This window comes from Pinus tabuliformis, chromosome 7 (genome assembly GCF_031772625.1).
Source record: "Pinus tabuliformis cultivar Carrire ecotype Pingquan chromosome 7, CPIR1, whole genome shotgun sequence".
In the NCBI taxonomy this organism is placed as follows: Eukaryota; Viridiplantae; Streptophyta; class Pinopsida; order Pinales; family Pinaceae; genus Pinus; species Pinus tabuliformis.
In genome coordinates this window covers 1,121,846,594-1,121,868,173 of record NC_142293.1, presented here as the reverse complement: position 1 = coordinate 1,121,868,173, position 21,580 = coordinate 1,121,846,594, and the positions used below count along the sequence as shown (strand labels likewise).

General features: G+C 40.3%; 1 protein-coding gene across 3 annotated transcripts in view; it reads right to left on the bottom strand.

Annotated features, from left to right (window-relative positions):
• Positions 1 to 21,580, bottom strand: part of LOC149251460 (uncharacterized) — a 194,063-nt gene that overhangs the window by 150,444 nt on the left and 22,039 nt on the right. The gene's annotated exons all lie outside the window — the stretch shown is intronic.

Sequence of the window (21,580 nt, the reverse complement as noted above, 5' to 3'; positions counted from 1 at the left end):
TTTTCCATCCAGTGATTTGGTCTCAAACTCTAAATCTAATCAAAGCTTTAATCTTGCTAAATTTTCACCAAGTTGATAAGTTGGTTCCCAACTTGCTTTCCATCATTTCATTTCCATAGGAACTACCCCCCATAGCGTGTTGTTGGGAGACAGCTAGAACAGAGTGGGCAGGGGTTAGAGTGACAGCCCCCGTCGTGAGTGATTGTCGCGGTGTCTGTACAATCCAAGCAATAACACTACCTTCCGAGTTGTACAATCCAAGCAATAACACTACCTTCCGAGCAGAAAAAGAAGAAGACTTCAATATGACAAAAATGTACAGCATAATGATCCAAATCTTCATCAACCAAAGAAGGTCAAGTTTCATCAAGGGACATTTGATAAGCAACCTATTGATCTACCTATTAGCAAGCAGATGTTCTAGATTTTGCCAAACCGATGACATCTGATGCCATGGGGCATCCTATGTATAGTATCTCTAACCCTACACCTTTTTATTTATGTCGTTATTTCACGCATTTAAGTCATATGTTTTTTATATTTTCTAGTTTGTTAGAGTATATTTTTTCTATTCTAGCGAATTTCTATGTATGCATGATGATTTTGATTTTGAATGGATATCTATTTGATGGACTTATTTTTTCTTGGATGCAGGATTATGGGATTCTCACGTTACTTCATGGAAGCAACATGTCCCCATATGGAGCCAAATGTTGCACACATTTTGTCAAAGTTACAAGAAAGAAGATGTACCAAATTTTTTCAAAGGATCAAGATCATCAACCATCAACATTTCAAGTCCATTGTAAACCCATTCTGCAAAGTTTGAATGTAAATGATGCTAGTAAGACCGTGTATGTACGTAACAACCTAGGTAAGCCTATTATTTTGGCAATGAATTTCATCCTAGGAGTTTTTTTGTCTCATTGAATCATTTGGGTTTCTAAACACGGATGGTCGGCATATTTTTTCCCTCCAACCACACCCCAAGGCTAAGGTGGAATTTATCATCAAAGTCTTAGGTGAGTCCTAGTGTTTAAGTCGAGTTTTCTGTAAAGTAATTTGAGAAAAATTTAAGCTAATTGGCTATATTATTTTACTATAAATCACTTGGTCTCCTAGATCATATTGTGTCGCAAAAATGGGTAAATTATTTGAGGGTTTATCACGAACGGGTATTCCTGCTTTTAGGGTTGAATTTTGTAAAATCTTATGTAAAAAATATTTTAGTGCATGGTCCCTCATACTAAGAAACCATGGCTAAAATATTTGTGGATGGAGAAATAATTAATCCCCTCAAGTGTCAATTAATTAATTTTTCTAGCAAAAAATAAAATTAATCCTAAGCTAGAAAATTAATTAGTTAGAGTAAAAAATTAAATGGCTAGAGAAATTAAATTCCAAGTGGAAAAATTCGTGGGTCTTAAAAAAATTAATTTTTGGAAGTCCCCCACCAAGGGAATATTGGAAATTTCAAGAAAAATTGGACCCTTGGGCCTTGGTGGTCAAGTCAATGTCAATTTTTTGAAGAACTTAGCTCAAAATAATTATTTTTGAGCTAATAAAAAAGGGGTTTAATGAGAAATTCGAAAATTTCTCAAAAATAATTATTTCAACGGCAAAGATTAAAAGATGTTACGTTTAGGTATGTTCTATGCTTAGAACAATTTATTTCAATTTTCACAGTTAGCTCAATATCTTTTCCAGATTAGCAATCACATCAACATTAAAGTAAACTGCAAATAGAACATAAACATAAATCGCAAAAGACAAGCCAAGACAAGAGGACACAAGATGTGGCACTAGCCAGGAACAAACCCCAATGTGGGGAAACCCTTTATCAATTCTTCTTATATGCTCTTCAATAGTTCAGCAGAGAGAGAAAGAGAGAGAGAGATAGTACATTTACAACAGAAGTCAACACTTTGACTTTTTAGATAAGAGAATAGATCATCTCTACATGAGATCAGTTGAAGACATACTGCTTCAACTGATTCTCCAAGGTGACTCCTTCACCTATCATTGTGCTGCATCTATCCAAGTTATGCACCTCACCGCGTTGCACCACACTGCACTCATCATCACAGTGTTGGACCTAATGACCATGCTATGCACTTCATGCTGCTGCTCCTGTCACTGTGCTTCTCCAATCACTAGGCTGCTCTCATCACGGATCTGAACTCTATGTTGCACTCATCATCACCGCATCCAATCATGTAGTTGCATCATACATAAGGTTGTACTATGCATCACGTCACGCAGCACCCTTTTTACATTATGCTGCATACCCATCATTGTATGTTGATAGCACTATGTTGTACTAGCTGATGTCCCATAATATGTCCAACTACACCAACATGCCCAAATAGTCCAATTAGGCCATGTTGTCATTTGTTTGCACAGTTTTTTGCTGCACACCTGGTTAGGGCACTTGCAGCAGCCCTAGTTTCATCCCACAGTTAACAAACTAACCCTTTAAGGGTTGCGGCATAGCCTCATAGGTCTCCTCCTCACCCATGATGCCTCCTTAGGGTGTTGTCCACCCTTGACAACCTTCACACAGCCTCTGGTTGTGTGTTATGGCCTGCGGCCTAGCACAACAAATTGTTGTAGCAACAGACCTCCGAAAATGTGCCAAAATAACTTCCAAACAACAACGTGTTTGACCATTAGGAACTCAGCCTAACAGTCAGCCTTCTCAGCCCTCTTCACAGCAAGCTCGAATCCTGATTATATCACTGTTCCAACCCTAAGACTATCCACACTTACCTAAGCCACTCGGTCTCCTGTAGCAGACTTCAGATCCCTATTTTCCCACACTGTCCAGACTCTAGGTTGTTGCGGCTAGGGTATATCCATATCACCCTTAGGTAGGGTAGCGTAGGGCCTCCTCTAGTTTTTCGTTAGGGCCTTCCCTTCGCTACGGATTAGGACTCCCTTTAGCTGCGGATTAGGGCTCACTTTAGTTGTGGATTAGGACTCCCTTTAGCTGCGAATTAGGGCTCACTTTAGCTATGGATTGGCTGCGGATTAGGGCCTCTTAGATCTGTGGCCAGATCTCCTAGAAGTCTGCGGCTAGGGCTCTCCTAGATGACCCTTCTTTAGGGCTGCGTAGAAGGCATCTCCTCTAGACCTCCTCTTGCACTAGAAACCCAAACAAGTGGAGAGTGAGATAACAAGAGATGATATCAAATGACTTGAAGTCCTCCTTCATTTATACTAAACGTTGAGCACAAGTGGGGTATATTTGGTTGTTGGCCGACCTTGACGAATTGCCCATAACACAAATAAATTCATATCTCCATGAATACTTATCGGAATCGGATGATCTTTAGATCAATCCTACACCTCTCGATGAGAGGGATTCGGGAAAAATATCAGCTGCCATTGATAAGATGACCCACATGGATTTTGGCACAAGTTGCCAATTTTAACACTCCCTCTCAACTAGGGAGAACTCCATCCGCTGATCCATATGTCTGACTGTACTATCTCTTCCTTCAGTGCCCTACATTGCTCCGCTTTGTTGATCTCTGCTCAGTTTTGTTCCGCTCAATTCTGCTCTTCTGAGATCTGCTCTGCTCAGTTCTTCTCTGTTGAACCATGAAGAAGAAGAATTGATCGAGAATGTCTCATACCATTCTCTATTGACCCGAAGTCAGTTTCATTGATTCCAGATCAATATCACAAGAGAGTGTCTCAAACCACTCATACTGATCCCAGATCAATATCACAAGAAAGTGTCTCAAACCACTCGTACTGATCCCAGATCAATGGAGGTCATCCTAGCATAGGGAGTACGGTAGATACAACGATGCGTCCATCGATAGTACTACTATGGTCCTTAACCCCATTTCCCTACTCATTGATCAGATGAGAGGTACTTCCCATGAGTCCCAGACTGCATGGGTAGGATGCCTCAACAAGAGAACTAATCATCCTTCCCACAGGAGAACGAATCATCCTGTCCTACAGTCGCCACGGGAGAACTAAACATCTCAGCCCACAGGAGAACTAATCATCTCGGCCCACAGGAGAACTAATCATCATGTTCCATAGTTGCCACGGGAGAACTAATCATCCCGGCCCATAGGAGAACTAATCATCATGTTCCATAGTTGCCACGAGGTATCACAGGAAAGGTTGAACCTGTCAACTTGTACATAGTGCACCACCAGGGGAGGGTGAGTCACCTTGTGGTCGTATGTCGCTCCAGTAAGTACCCCAAGCCCCCCAGAGCTCAATGCATGCAACATGCAAGACCCTTATATGAAGGTCTCTCAACGACTCCAAGTCGTTCCAGAAAATCACAGATTTGACCTTTCCCCGGGGCTTTGACAAAGTGTCTGTGACCTGTACATCAGTGTCAATGTGATGGAGCCTCCTCACTCGTTGACTTACCATATCCCAAATAAGGTAGTATCTAATGTCTATCTGTTGCAGCAATCATCGAACATGGGATTCCTCAATAATCAAATCCCCCCCTGGTTGTCACAAAGAATCATAGTGGTATTCATCATGTGTACAAACAGCTCACTGAAGAGCTTCCACAACCAGGTAGCTTCACACGAGATCATACTCGTAGCTATGTATTCGGTCTCAGTAGTTCTTATAGCAACCGACTTCTGCTTCCTGCTCATCCATGATATCAAAGCAAAATCCAGAGAGAATCAGCACTAAGAAGTGCTCTAGTGATCCTCCACACTGCCTGCCCAGTGAGCATTTGAATAATCATGCAGCTACATATTTCCGGCTGTGTACCTCAATCCATGAGATATTGTGCCTTGAAGATATCTCAGAAGATTCTTGGCACCAATCTAGTGAGGCTCAACCAAATATGAGTTCACTATGCTAACTGCAAAGCATATATACAGACAAAAGTTCACCAAGAACATCAATGCAAATGAGTTTATGAAACTCAGAGGCATTTCCCAATCTGGTCCGACATCACCACCATATAACTTCTGAAAATTAAGATCCTCGAGGTAGTCACGAGCTTGCAGTTTACCATTCCATATCTGGAATCCAACTCCCTCTTACTTCTGCAAGTGAGAGGGTCTGCACCTGTCAAAAATAGGTCGTTTCTCAGAAGGTGCTGGTATGAGAGTTCTATCATCCACAACCTTCAAATAATGGTTTGGATTGGCTTCACTTTTAGTGAATCTCAACTTCATCAAACAGTTATCAATCCTCTCATGTTAGGCCCAGGGTGTTTTACTTCAAGCCATAGAGAGCTTTCTTCCACCTGTATACATGAGATTCCCAATCATGAATCTCAAACCCCTCAGGTTGTTCCAAACCTGTGGACCTGCTACATGAAGGGAATGGTCCCCTTGTAAGATTTTCCTGCGGTACATCTCAGACATGTACTTTCATGATTTTCTTGAATTCAAGTATCCGAGTCACCATCTGACTCACATCAGTTAGGGCCTCATAAAGTAGATCTCAGGTGTTATAGATGAAATATGTCATGATCCGCAATGGACCATCCTGCAATTTGACACAAATTGCCAACCCTAAACCCATGAGTAAAATCATCTTTGATAAATTCATTTTCAAACACATACCTTTCCATCGATGAATGCCACCCTGTAACCTTTGACTTCCATTGCCAAAATGGACACCAAGTTCTTCTTGTGATCAAGTACATAAAAGAGATTTTGTAAATGAATCAAGTTACCCTCATTCAATTGTGGGGTAACATTCCCTACACCCTTTCCGGAATAGGTGGCATCAGCTCCAAGTATAATCCCATGATTGTTTCTATCCCTACCAAATTAGAGAGAGCACCCTTCAATCTGATGAAGTGCCTTGAAGCACTATAATCGATAATCCAGATTCCTAAAGACTCTGAAGGAGAGGGCCAATACAAGATAGCGCTTCTTTATCTTATCAGAAACAACATTTGATTCTTCATACCTGGGGTTCCTTGCTTTCTCTGAAGAGTCAGTGGTTTCCTTGATGACTTGCATTACTTGTCATTCCTCTGACCATTGAAGATGTGCCTAGAATGATTCTTATCATCATCAAGTAATGTGTCCCTGCCATTCGGACACTTCTTCGCATAATGGTCGAACTAGTTATCTACCTTTCCTTCCACCCTGAGATCCGATCTTCCCAATGAAGTGATCTTGAGATAGGCCATATTCCGATGCGTCATTCTGATAATACTCTCTGCTTCGATTTCACCCTCGATGAATTTGAAGAGGGATGAGGAACCCATTGATCCTTTTGTCCTTTCCTAACTATCTTCGGTGATTGCTCTTTCACTCTTTCTTGGGCATTGTCTTCACCTCAGCTCTGATACCATGTTAAGTTTAGGTATGTTCTATGCTTAGAGCAATTTCTTTCAATTTTCACAGTTAGCTCAATATCTTTTCCAGATTAGCAATCACATCAACATTAAAGTAAACTGCAGATAGAACATAAACATAAATCGCAAAAGACAAGCCAAGACAAGGGGACACAAGATGTGGCGCTAGCCAGGGGCACACCCCAATGTGGGGAAACCCTTGATCAATTCTTCTTATATGTTCTTCAATAGTTCAGCAAAGAGAGAGAGATAGTACATTTACAACAGAAGTCAACACGTCGACTTTCTAGATGAGAGAATAGATCATCTCTACATGAGATCAGTTGAAGACATACTGCTTCAACTGATTCTCCAAGGTGACTCCTTCACCTATCATTGTGTTGCATCTCATCCATGTGATGCACCTCACCGTGCTACACCCTGCTGCACTCATCATCACAGTGCTGGACCTAATGACCATGCTATGCACTTCATGTTGTTTCTCCTGTCACTGTGCTTCTCCAATCACTAGGTTGCTCTCATCACAGATTTGCACTCTATGTTGCACTCATCATCACTGCATCCAATCATGTAGCTGCAGCATACATAGTGATGTATTATGCATCACGTCATGTTGCACCCTTTTTACATTATGCTGCATTGCTACCCATCACTGTATGTTGATAGCACTATGTTGTACTAGCTGTTGTCCCATAATATGTCCAGCTACACCAACATGCCCAAATAGTCCAATTAGGCCATGTTGTCATTTCTTTGCACCGTTGTTTGTTGCACACCTGGTTAGGGCACTTGCAGTAGCCCTAGTTTCATCCCACAATCAACAAACTAACCCTTTAAGGGCTGTGGCAACCCTCATAGGTCTCCTCCTCACCCATGCTACTTGCTTAGGGTGTTGTCCACCCTTGACAGCCCTCACACAGCCTCTAGTTGTGTGCTATGGCCTGCAGCCTAGCACAACAGTGTTGATTTGGGGTAGCATCGGATGTGCTCTAGCCAAGAAATTTGGTGGAGAGGTTGGGGCACATAAAATCTCCAATACCCAAAAAGGGTTTGGGCAGATTCTAAACAGTTCACGAGATATTAAAATAATTAATATTTTTAATGGAGTCCCTAAGTCTAAACTTAGGGAAAATAAAATATTAATGGGAATTAATATGAAACTGTGTTAGAATGGCCCAAAGACATGGCTCAAGCTAGATCTAATCTTAGCCATTGATTAGGGACTTAATCTCGGTCGTTGATATGTCAACAGGAAAAGTATAAGAAGAGGCTTGAGGGTCACTTGGAGAAGACACTAGAGTGATCAGTGATTCTATTCTCTAGGGCGGGGTTTGCTAAGAGAGATAGAATTAGTGATTGGGAGATGCAGCTGAGGGGCATTGAGTACAGAGAGATGGAGAGGCAGAGATAATGTCGGGAGAGCAGCGCAGTAGCCGGGGAGAGTGACGCAGAGCCAGCTAAGTCCCACGCAGGGCCAATCAAAGGCAGCCGGGAGCTATGCAGAGCATTAGAGAGGCCAGCGTTGCTGACGCAGAGAGCTAGAGGGCTGACGCAGGGCCTCCTAAGGCTGACGCAAACCCAGCCGAGGTGACACAGGGCCAGCGCTGGGCAGAGAGGGGCTGACGCAGTCTAGAGAGAGGCTGACTCTAGGGTTTTTGGGGCAGATTGGTGCTGAGTAGCTGCTGGAAGGATTATCCGGGGTTTCAGCTAGTAGATTTGTCAGAAACTAAGAAGTATTATTGCCATGGAAATTCTTTGTTGGGTAGGCTAGTTTCGACACCCAGATTGTACTCTGATATTGCTTAATAAGAAAACCCTCGAGCTGCATCGGTTTCCCACATTGGGTTTTTCCAGGGACATTAGTCCAAAAATAATGGTGCCATATGGTGTGTTTGTTTTTGTTTCTTTTAGTTGTTGATCTGTAATATGTTGTGCATGCATTAGTGTTTATTTTCAGTATTTACATTGTAAATAACTCGTTAAGGAAAATAACAAGTAGGTAGGAATAAATCAGATAAAGTGCATGGAGGGTTTCTAACTAAGTAAACTTAGAAAATTCAACACGGTATCAGAGCATGATTGCAGATCACAAGAGGACTAAAAGACATCAGCTGAGCGGAGTAATACCAGTAGAAAACAGTTGTCCCGAGGTGACAGATGTTGTTTCTAGCAAAGAAGCAACAAGGAAGGGTGATGCAATGCCTGCATCATCAATGGTGAGTCGGGAAGAGGCAGTGCAGAGGCTAAGGAAGGCAAAAGAAGCCTCACGCAGAGCCACGCAGTAGCTGGGAGGGCTATTGCAGTTGGCTGAGGAGGTCGGGTTGCTGGTGCCGGGATTGCGTAGAGCCTAGGAGCTCTCACCTTCAGGTTGTTGGGGTTTAGAAGGCTGTGGGAATATTGTAGAGTGGAGCTGATGAGGTATTGTAGTCAGAATAGTACCTGACAGAGCAAGGCCAAAGGTGTTGCTACCGAGGGTTTCTAGCCGAGGAACCCGGATCAGTAGTGCGGTTGCACAAGACAATCAAAGTAGGGGGCATCTCGACAGCGACAAAAGGATTTCCAGGAGGGAAATAAGGACACAGAGGGAGTTCAGAAGAGAACTTCCAAATGGGAAGTAAACTCAGCAGGGATCGAATAGAGGACTTCCAGGAGGGAAGTAGAGAGACTCAGAGTTGTCAACAAGAAGAGCAGAGAGATGGCCATGAATGGGTTGAGGGATTAGGACAGGTTGGATGAGGCATCCAACTTTGTCATCTGGAAGGCCAGGATCCTTTCTGTTCTGTGTGCGATAAGTGCACACGCACCACTCAAGCGGAAGTGGGGAGACATCGAGTTGTATTCAGGTGGACTACAGGCGATGAGGGGCAGGATCCTCGAGGTGCCTAGCCTCTTGGATTAGACCTTGCTACGAGAGCCCCGAAGAGGAGTAGCAGGACTGGCTAAGTCGAGTAGAGATGGATGCAGATGGAGCGGCAGAGAGAGCTACAGTGCAAGAGTCCCGAGACAGCGCGAGGCTAGCAAGCTGCAACAGTGCAAGAGGCACAGGAGTGTTGCACCAGTGCAGGATGGCACAGAGAGGTGTGCAACAGCGCGAGATGCACGGAGTTGCTGCAACAGCACAGAGGTCAGAGAGGGAGCAGTTGTCAATGGCAGAGGGAGCTTCAGCATCAGTGGTTGTCTCTAGCCCAACAGGGAGGTCAGATTGGGAGATCAGTTACTTCTCAGTAACTGAGTTGCAGTGTAGCAGTGGGCAGCACGATGCAGCATGATGAGAGGAGGTGCAGTGCGGATGCAGTGTTGGGAGGAAGGACCAGCAGCAGCACGAATGCAGAGGGAGTTGTCGTACAGATGTTGTAGTGGCAGTAACAGAACTATGGGCAGCAGTACAAGATGCAACAGTGCAGAGGATGGTGGGCAACAGTCCTAGCATCAGCATAAGTACTGATGTCGAAAGATCAAAGTAATACTCAGTGAGGAATATTGCTAGAGCACAGTCCTCGCTAAGAGGGAGTATTGATTTGGGGTAGCATCAGATGTGCACTAGCCATGAAATTTGGTGGAGAGGTTGCGACACATAAGATCTCAATACCCAGAAAGGGTTTGGGCAGATTCTAAACAGTTCAGGAGATATTAAAATAATTAATATTTTTTGTGGAGTCCCTAAGTCTAAACTTAGGGAAAATAAAATATTAATGGGAATAAACTGTGTTAGAATGGTCCAAAAGACATGGATCAAGCCAGATCTAATCTTAGCCGTTGATTAGGGACTTAATCTCGGCCGTTGATATGTCAACAGGAAAAGTATAAGAAGAGGCTTAAGGGTCACTTGGAGAAGACACTAGAGTGATCAGTGATTCTATTCTCTAGAGCGGGGTTTGCTAAGAGAGATAGAATTAGTGATCGGGAGATGCAGTTGAGGGGCATTGAGTACAGAGAGACAGAGAGGCAGAGATAATGCTAGCAGAGCAGCGCAATAGCTGGGGAGAGTGACACAGACCCATTAGGGGTGACGCAGGGCTAGCGCTGGGCAGAGAGGGGCTGACGCAATCCAGAGAGAGGCTGACGCTAGGGTTCCTGGGGTAGATTGGTGCTGGTAGCTGCCGGAAGGATTATCCAGGGTTTCAACCAATAGATTTGTCAGAAACTGAGAGGTATTACTGCCAAGGAAATTCTCTGTTGGGTAGGCCAATTTCGGCACCCAGATTGTACTCTATTATTGCTTAATAAGAAAACCCTCAGATAGTTGCACCGGTTTTCCCACATTCGGCTTTTCCGGGGACATTAGTTCAAAAATAATGGTGTCATATGGCGTGTTTGTGCCTGTTTCTTTTAGTTTCTGATCTGTAATATGTTGAGCATGCACTAGTGTTTATTTTCAGTATTTACATTGTAAATAACTTGTTAAGGAAAATAACAAGTAGGTAGGAATAAATCAGATAAAGTGCATGGAGGGTTTCTAACTAAGTAAACTTAGAAACTTCAACAAACAAATTGTTGTAGCAACAAACCTCCGAAAATGTGCCAAAATAACTTCAAAACAACAACGTGTTTGACCCTTAGGAACTTGGCCTAACAATCAACCTTCTCGACCCTCTTCACAGCAAACTCGGATCCTGATTATATCATTGTTCCAGCCCTAAGACTATCCGCACTTACCTCAGCCACTCGGCCACCTATAGCAGACTTCAGATCCCTGTTTTCCCATGTTGTCCAGACTCTAGGTTGTTGCAGCTAGGGTATATCCATATCACCCTTAGGTAGGGCGACATAGGGCCTCCTCTAGTTGTTGGTTAGGGCCTTCCCTTTACTGCAGTTTAGGACTCCCTTTAGCTGCGGATTAGGGCTCACTTTAGTTACGAACTGGTCACGGATTAGGGCTCTTCTAGCTGCAGATTAGGGCCTCTTAGATTTGCGGTTAGGGCTCTCCTAGATGACCCTTCTTTAGGGTTGCGTAGAAGGCATCTCCTCTAGACCTCCTCTTCCACTAAAAACCCAAACAAGTGGAGAGTGAGATCGCAAGAGATGATATCAAATGACTATAAGTCCTCCTTTATTTATACTAAAACGTTGAGCACAAGTGGGGTATATTTGGTTGCTGGCCGAACTTGACGAATTTCCCATAACACATAAATTCATATCTCCATGAATACTTATCGGAATCGGATGATCTTCAGATCAATCCTACACCTCTTGATGAGAGGGATCCAAGAAAATATTAGTTGCCATTAATAAGATGACCCACATGGAGTTTAGCCCTAGTTGCCAATTTTAACAAAAGATCATCAAAGATTTATCAACGGCCAAGAATATTTTGACGATGATCAAGCCAACTAGTCGTTATTTTCCACTTGGGGGATTTATCGGTAAATTAGAGGTCACTTGTGTCTCAAGCCATCTAATTTGGTTAATGTAACTCTGTAAAGCTGATGTAAAGCTACTATCCCTCTAGGAACTTCGAATAATCATAACAAAGACTTTGGGGTGCAGTTCATGGTGTCTTTGACCTATTGATTTGTGGTAGGTGTTGGGTACAGGCATTCCGATATTGTACTTTTAGATTTATAATTGTTATTAATCATTATTTCATTGTAGGTGATAGGAACATTCTATTGGTAAGCTAAGGGCTAATCTTAGGTGATCTGATTCACTGTGTGTTCTAATGATTTATCTTTCAGAAAATATATAGTGTTTGCAAGTTCCCCAACCCTTGGATTCCAAGTTCACAAACTTTGGACGAAGGTTGACTATGTTTGGATTCTAAATATTTTTATGGTTTTCTAACTTCGCTAAGGCTGTGGATTTTGCATCTATCTTTTGAAAATACATTTAGCCATTATCAAAGATTTACAAAAAAATAATTTCTCAAAATTTTCTCAAGCATTGTACACATGTATATTTTGTAAATATATTTGTAAAATATGTTGGTCAAATTTTTCATTGATGTCAATATGGCATTGTTGAAGATGGCAACTTGGGTGCATTGTTGAAGAAGACGAAACCCTTTTCTTGTTGGCAAACCCTTTGCTTGTTAAAGAACCCTAATGAAAAACCCTAACATTCTGAAGAAACCCTCAGTCTATGTTAACCTAATATTGGAGCCTAATTGAGAATTCCTAGCTTGTCTAGACCATGAAAAACTAAGGGTTATCATAAAATACCCTAACCCTAGCCCTAATTAAAGAACATTCAAACCCTAGCTTGAATTGAAGCAAACCCTAAATGCAGATGTCAAATACATAACCTAACCCTAAGTCCTAAAAACCCTAAATACATATAACAAATATATAACCTAGCACTAAATAGATATGCCAAATATGTGAATTGAAACACTAGTACTAAGTCCTAAATTTTAGCTCATCTATGAAACCCTAAAAGTTATTCATAAAAAATAATTATCTTGAAGAGCCTCAAGACCCTTTCTAATCATATTTGCTCACCATTCCTAAACTCTCTAGCACAACGAATTTATTATTAATTTGTCAAAATGCATAGATCGAATTTATTTTATCAAAATACATAAATCAATATCATCAAGTCGACTTTGTTGGTCGGTTCTCCCGCCTGACGTGACTATTCTAACCTCTGCAATCATCTACAAATAAAGAACTTCGGCCAAGGATGAGGGTCATCAGTTTAGACAAGAAGTGTATAGAAATACAAGTTCACATCTCGAGAATTAGCAAAGAAGAACGAAGACGTTATCTGATTTTGAAACCCGTTCTTCTCGACCTGTGGTATTTTGCGGACCTGCAGTAGCTTTCATTATAGAGCTTTTGATAGCTCTTTAGCGAACTTGTGAAGAATTTGTATTGCAGACCTTTCTTTGATAGATTTTTTACAGACTGAGGAGAATTCACATTCGAGACTTGTGGTAATATGTGAGCTGAGTTTTTGTTTTGGAGACCGAAGTTTTGTGACACCTATAAGAAACCAAAGTCCTTGCAAATTATTACAGACCTAAGCATACTTATTTTGCGGACTTGTCACATTATTAAGTCATAAAAAAATTATGTTCTTTCAAGAAACCAAATCCATGACTTAACCATAACCACAACAAAACTAGACCTAGACTAGAACCCCGAACCAGAGAACAACTCATACCAGCAAATAAGAGGTAATCAAAAGCTCAGAAATCTCGGATCAAGAAGTACGCTACAGGAGACATAGACTAGACCATAGACAACTCAGATTTGACATTACTCAAACACCTAAACTCAAACAAGTATGTTCAAGACTGCAGATTAGTGACCTCAGATTTGTCATCATTAGGCCTGAAATTGAATTAAGGGCTCAAATTTGTTATCTTTTGAAGACATCTTGAAGGATTGGTTTGGAAATTAAGTGCACTTGAAAAAGACCTATTGAAGACCCTTTAGAGATGTGTATTAGAGATACTCTGGAAAATGCTTTGAGAACAGTTTATCGAGACATTTGCTAACATCAAATAAGATCTATATGACTTGTGAAGACTTGTGAACGATTGAACTTTCTCAAAGAAGGTTGTTAAAAACATTGTGAAGACATCTTGAAAAAGCCTTTTTGAAGATCTAATAGAGACATCTTGAGCTGACTTGGAGGCATCTTTGGAGGACATGATGTATTGTTGAAGACCCTCATGAAGTGACTTTGAAGAAACCTATTTTGGGTAATCATGAAGAGTTGTGGAGATACCTTTTGTGGATCAAAGTTGTCATTAAAGAACTTGTAGATTGTTGAAGCCTTGTGGAAGATAAGGTTGTGAAGACATCTTGAAAAAGCCTTTTTGAAGATCTAATAGAGACATCATGAGCTGACTTGGAGGCATCTTTGGAGGACATGATGTATTGTTGAAGACCCTCATGAAGTGACTTTGAAGAAACCTATTTTGGGTATCATGAAGAGTTGTGGAGATACCTTTTGTGGATCAAAGTTGTCATTAAAGAACTTGTAGATTATTGAAGCCTTGTGGAAGATGGGGTTGGAGCCCTAGAGTTTGGAGCCTCATAAAGACTAGGTTGGAGCCTGAATTGTTGAGAGAATTGGAGTTCTCAAGAAGACCAAGTTGCAACTTGGTGTAGTACAAGTTGGAGCCTGGTGAATTGAAGATTGGTGTCTTCACCTAGGGTTGGAGCCCTACAATTTTTCTTTGTTAATTTGGTTTTGGGATTGGTGTCCTTAGGGTTGGAGCCCTAGAACAAATTGTTGTACAAGTTGATTTGTTGTAAAGAGGATTGGAGTCCTTGCCAATTCTTATTAATAAAATCATTTATCTTGTTATTGTTCATTTTGTGTTTTATCTAAGTGATCTTAACTGGTAAAGTAACAATTGTAAAAGAAATACTGATTCACCCCCCCAGTATTTCCAACAAAATATATTTTTGTGAATAATTTATTTTCTAACCTTTGTTTTGCAGTTGGGGTTTTGAATTATTTTGAAATTTTGTATATATAGGGGTTTTGGGCTATCGTAAATTCATTGTGTAGGTGATATTAAAGGAAAATGGTTGGATTAGAGCTAGATCTAGTCTCTTGAGGATAAGATCTAGTCTCCAAATTTTGTGGAGAGCAGCGACTGAAGAAATTTTGCAAAAATTGAAGTTCTGAAGCAAAATAATTTTTTTCAAGTGAGGGTTTGCAAATTTTTTAGGGCCTTTAGGCCCATCGTTCTCCTCCTAGCCTAGCGTTAGCCATTTGACTCACTGCATCACCCTTTTAGGGCCCTGCGTCATCATTTTTGACCTCTTAAAGGCTAGCCATACGCCCTAGAGGGCCTCAGCCCCCTCCCTAGCTCTTGCATCAAGCTTTTAAGGTCATTTTTACCCTGGCCACAAGCCTAGGAGGCTTCAGCCCCCCTCCTAGACCCTAGACAACATCCCTAAAGACTTGTCGTGGGCTTTTCTAGCTCTATTTCCCTCTCGGCCTCCTCCTTTTAAGCTTCCTCTGCCTCCTCCTTTCAGGCTTCCTCTGCCTCCTATGTCTTTTTGACCTCCTTTTTGGCCTCCTTTTTGGCCTCCTTTAGCACCTACGTCAGCCTCTTTCTTTAGCCACTAGGCCTTCTAGACCTCTTCTAGCCTAGCACTAGCCCTATTAGACCTAGTGTTGGCCTCTCTTGGCCCTATTTTCCCCTCTCTCCATCTCTGAAGTTTTTGAACTGAGTATTGGTGGGTTTTGCAAGAAGAAATTGGCTCTAGTTTGGTGTTTTCAGGTGTCAAGTCCATTGGAAAAAAATTTGGCAACTTGGGCAAGCAATCTTCAAGGCCTTGGGCCTAGCGTTTGGTCTCTAAAACCTCATTTTTTCTCACTGTTTGCTACAACTCTCTGAACCATTCATAACAGTGGTAAAATTCATGTTTAAATACTCTAAAATTCACTTATAAGTTGCCTAAGCACACTAAGAAATTTATGGTAAAAATTTACTAGTGTTTTGGTAAGTTGGGCACTGATTATTGGACATAGACCTACTTGTTTATTGACTGAAATATCTCTGCATAATTAGTGGATCAGATCTGAAAATCACATTACATAAGGCTAAAGAATCCAAAGTTTCAATCTATTGAGCTTGTTTTGGCATTTGATAACTTTTGGGCACATTTGGGCGCAAGTTATTGCACTAATAGCTCACTTTTTTTTTATGATTTTATTACTGTTGTCATAAGTGTTTTTAGATCTGATATAACACTGAATAATTCATCATAAGAAGGTTGGATAACTTGAGTTTTCACTTGGCAAGTCATTTAGTGTCATATTGATCATAATTGGTTCTTACATGCTTGTCATTTCTTGGATCTAGAGTGATTTACTTGCTGCTGTCCTAAAAGTTTAATAATTGCTCATTTAAATCTGATTGGGACATAAGTAACAAAAGATCTTTCCTTGCTCATAATTATTCTTGTTTCATGGTTTTATAGCAAATTGATTTCTAATTGTTTCAAGTGCACTAACACATGTGTTGTGAGTTGATTCATAAGTTCACATCTAATAATAACACTCACTAAAGCACTCTAATCTCAAATCACTTGTTGAATAATTCAAGTTTCTTTGGGCATCTTGATCTAGTTATCTTTTCTAATTGGCATTAGGTAACATTTGCATAAGATCATTGACAATTCTGTTGTAGAATCATCATTCGAATATCTTAAGTAATTGTGATTTGTGAGAAGCTTGGATAATTTTATTGTTTAGCATCTTAAGTTTTATCGGTTATCATTCTAAGTAAGCATCTCTTAGTATTGGCCATTGGCATATCTTAAATTGTCTCAAATAATTGCCATTGTTAAAATTGGATTCGTGTTTTAAGTTTGCTATCATTGGTTAAGCATCATGTGGATTGATCTATTGTTTAGCATTGGCACTTAATAATCTAGCATGTTCTCAGTTATCAGATTGTTTCATAATTCATCATTAAGTACTCTCGTCATAAGAAGTTAATCTTAACTCAAGTACTTGAACATAAAACAATTAACCTAAGAAGTCACTCATCCACCTTGCATAACCATCTTAAGTCAAGTTGCACTAATAATTTACCTGCAAGCATAAGCTTGGTTGATAGACTCCTAGGGCTACCCTTTCTCAATTTAGCTTGAGGGACTCAGCACCTTTCTAGTGGTTAACACGGTGATCTTGCAGCTGTCAAAGCCATAGTCTCTGCAGCACCAGAGGCATTGGGTGTTTGGAACACAAGGGGAGGTATCGTTAATCAAGCCTTTGCTTGCTTCCCATTGGCTTCCATCCCACAACCTACTCCAAAGACTGGTTCTGAAACAGTTAAGAGGGAGGTCTTACTTAGAATCTAAGTCACCACATTCATGTTCGAGTTCGGCGACCTTGAAATTCGAATAAAGTTCGGCACCTAAAATTTTGCCAATAAAGTTCGACAAATAGAAATTTGAAAAAAAAAATGTATATATATAAAAAAATCAATTTAAAGTCAAATTTCAAAGTCCATAATGCACATTGCAAACATATAGGATTATTGCTCAAACATTTAAATCATTTCCACATAATTTTATAAACCATGAAAGCGAGTGCCAATAAAGAACCAACTTCCATACATGGTAAACAAGATGAGAAATCCATCATAGACATTGGCACCCATATCAAATTCAACAAAACCATGGGCCATATCAGATTTCATATATTGAAAAACATTCTGATAAAAAAGTATTCAAAATATATAAACTTGAAAGTTTACAATAGTTTGGCAGTTTTACAAAATTGTTCATGCAAAAAGTAAACTAGAAGTTTAAAACAGGAACACAAGTTTTATTTTTGATGTTTCTATGGCCCACTTGTTATATCAAAAAGTTCTATATCATCAAGAGAAGTATGACCTGTGAACTCACTAGATGCTTTAGTATCATATTTATCACTCAATTCCCTGTCAATGTCACTATCAATGTAAAAATCGGCTTCATCCCTTGATGCATTTGGAACAGGATCAATCCACGGAGTAGAGGAATTGGATGACTCTTTAGCCACATTTTTCAAAGCCAACTACAAGTTACTACGAACATAAACAAGATCTTCTAATCTTCCAGATAACAATCTATTTCTTTTCTTGGAATGAATGTGGTCAAAGGAACTCCAATTCCTTTCACATGTTGATGCACTTAATCCCTGGCTTAAGATACAAATTGCAAAATTTTGCAATTCTGGTGCCCCTTAACCATAAAATTCCCACCATACTACTAGATCACTTATGCTCCTATCATACTTTGTTGATTGTGTTCCAAATAACCCTTCTTCAAACCTGTATGCTCTCAACTGACATCTGACCAAACTTGCAATTACTAGATCTGGATTTAGCTTCTCAATAGCCTAGATAAGTCCATTCATGACTTCTTCATCCCTATGTCTTGATAACCCAAACAATCTAGGGTCCAAATAGTGATGGGCTATGCATCATATTACATCTTTGATCAATTAAATCCCATACCTCCTGGTAATCAGCTTCCAGATTATTAAAAGAACTTGCAATGGCCTCTTTGCAATGATCAATGCCTTCATAAACAAAACCCATACATGATTTGTCACCATCAACCATGCGGATCACATTAACAATTGGGCCACATATTTTTAGAACCTTGTTTTCACTTTCCCAAAAGCCATTATTGAGCACTATTTGTTCAACAATTTTCCCCTTAGTTTCTTTTTAAATGGGAGATCTCTCCCACTCAGTATTGCAGAAAACAGTGCTTAAGCTTGCTTTTTCCTCAACAACTCTTTTCAAAGTAATATAAAAAGTGGCAAACCTTGTATCACAAGGCCTCAACAACTCTTTTGATGCATTCTTCCCTATATATGCTCAAAGTGAGACGATGGTTGGTGATGAAGTTTGCAATTGTTTTGGCTCTTCGGATTGTCTCATTGACCCAAGGAAATTTGGCTAAATCATGCAACATTAAATCCAAGCAGTGAGCTACACAAGGGGTCCAATAAATGTGATTATACTTTTCCATAATCATCTTCCCTACACCAACACAATTTGATGCATTATCTGTAATAACATGGACCACATTTTTCTCCCAACCTTTTGATTTGCTTCATCCAAATTCCAAAAATAAATTTTGATGTCTTCACTCGATCCATTGCATTAACTGCCTTCAAGAAAAGTACCCCTTGAGGACTATAAACAAGCACATTGATCAATGGGCGATGACACAAATCTGACCAACCATCACTCAAAATTGTGCATCATGTATGCTTCCAAGACTCTTTAATCTGAACCAACTTTTCTGTCACTCTGTCTCTTGTTTTCTTTAGCAAAGTGGTCCTTAAAGCTTCAGATCCGGGAGGAACATAGCCCTTCCCAAAATCAATGGCCTTTTTAATTACATTTTTAAAATATGGACTCCTCGCCACATTAAAGGGAATTACACATGCATAAAAGAATTCTGCAACAACATCATCAACTTCTTGTCTCTCCACAAGTTTCTAGAATTGATTTAATGTTTTGGTTCCACCTGTTTTTACTTGAGTAGAACTTGATCCACCAATGGTTGAGATTGAATTAATGGTGTTTGAGGAAGACATGGAAATCTCCCTCTCAATTCGCTGCCTCTTATTTTCCCTTTTCTCCTTTTCCATCTTTGAAGTGAAATAGTCTTTCTCCACTGCGGTTTTTTGTTCATCAGAGATCTTAGTGCAGCCTTCAACACCACCTCCACTTCCATTGCTAATACTAAGAAAGTGATCCACTGCTCTAGTTAAAGAGCTAGTGAATTGATGTCCACACAGCTGACACAATATTTTTCCCCTCTTTTTTAACAAAATTCCATGCTACAGCAGTTGATTTTAGGGGTGCCATTGAAATTTGAAGGTTTTGATTGTTGAAGACTGAGGTGAAGCCTGAAATATTTGCAATTTTTTTTTAATTTACATTTTAATTAGTTTTATATTTTTTTGCAGAATGAAACTATAATTTATAAAATAAATTTAAACAATATGGATCTCTCAGGCTGAAGCCTAAGAGTCTAGACACTATATTAAAAAAAACAACTAAATTGTATATATTAAGTTTTAATTGATAAAAAAAAATGTGCATTTTGACTTACCTGGACTGCTCACTGTGATCCCCTGTCCAGGTTGTGTCACTGTGTGGAGGAAGAGGAAGCGGAATGAAACTATGTTTTAATGCCTAAGAGATCAAGTGGTTGTGAGGGTGTTGCGTCACGCGTGGGGCCTATAGGTTGAGTTGGGACTCTGCAGACTACGGGCTATGGCTTGCTGAGCCTGTGACGCCGAGAACCAAGAAGCATTCAAGAAACAAACTTGTTGTCACGCTAGGGGATGCGTCTTGCTGTCACGCTGAGTAGGAGTCCAGTTCCAAACCTCCACTGAGTCGAGCAAGAGGCAGAGCGACCACTTGATCAATGAGCGAGAGAGTGATTGTGAGGCTCGAGCGACCGCCGACAAGCACCGAGATCTTGGCGTACACGACATCGTCAATCGAGCAAGAGACTAGACAGTGGAGTCAACTTCGCGGGAAACTGGAGACTGGAATTGGGACGCCGCGGGAGACTGGAGTTGGGTACACGGCGTAGCGTAGTTGATGGGTATGTTGTATGGCATATGCTATTGTCTATGATTTGTGAATCAAGACAAAAGGCAAGCCGCGAAAAAACATAAACCATGGGTTGGGTGACTATTATTTTTTATTTATTTTTGAATTGTTAAATAGCGACTAACCTAACGAAACCCTAAGTTCCTAACCCACATAGAAAGTCGAACTTTTTAACCGAATAAAGCAAACCTAAACGAATTTTTAGGCGAATTTGAAGGCGAATTTTTTTCGGCGTTCGAGTTTGGCATTCAAGTTCAATATTCATGTTCGGGTTCGACATTTTATTTGGCGAACAAATTCGAACAAGTTTGATTTTGCTTGAGGTTCGACAAATTTCGAATCCCAGGGATTAAATTCGCCGAATCCGGTGACTTAGCTTAGAATAGGCATATAACTAAAAGTAACCAAGATTCTTGCATCACACCTAGGTCTTAGGATTTGCATAGCATACAGGTTAGTTAAGCATTTAAGCAGTGATTGTCCATCCAGTTACTTGGCATATAATTGGTAATAAGCAAGAAGTTGACTCCATAAGGCACTAGTCTCACATTTCAAATTTAATCTAATCCTTAAAACTTGCTAAAATTAACCAAGTAGCTAGGCCACTCAATCGTGTCTCCCGGACTCGTTGGTTGCCAACTTGTCTTTCATCCATGTTTCCATAGGGACTACCCCCCATAGTCTATTGTTGGGAGACAGATAGAACGAAGAGGTCGGCGATCAGGGTGACGGCCCCCGACCTGAGTCATCATCACAGTGCCTGTACAATCTAAGTGACAACAAAAGACGTGTCATTTCAACAGACATAGATAACTACCACCACCAAGCTGCAAGTAGGAAGACTGCTCCAAGGATGCTCAAAGACATAGTAACCTGTAACCAAAGATATTCATAATGCACGTTGATCATGCACCGTCAAAGAAAATGAAAAAGGTTACCTAATTATGTTGGTGATGATTTGTTTCTGTTTCTGTATTTCTGTCTACTCAATTTTGTCTCCAGCTTATTATTTTCTATGCAATTAATTCAGTGGGAATGAAAATGGACCCATATGCATAGCCATCTACTAGCCACTGAAATTCTATTGGATAACTGAAACTCTATCAGTTTATGCCATACATAATGAAAAAATGAATATTGAAATAGAAACATAAATGAGATTATTGTATTTATATTGTGAGTGAACTTATAAGTAGAAAGGCCTTTGATATGCTTTTAAGAGAATT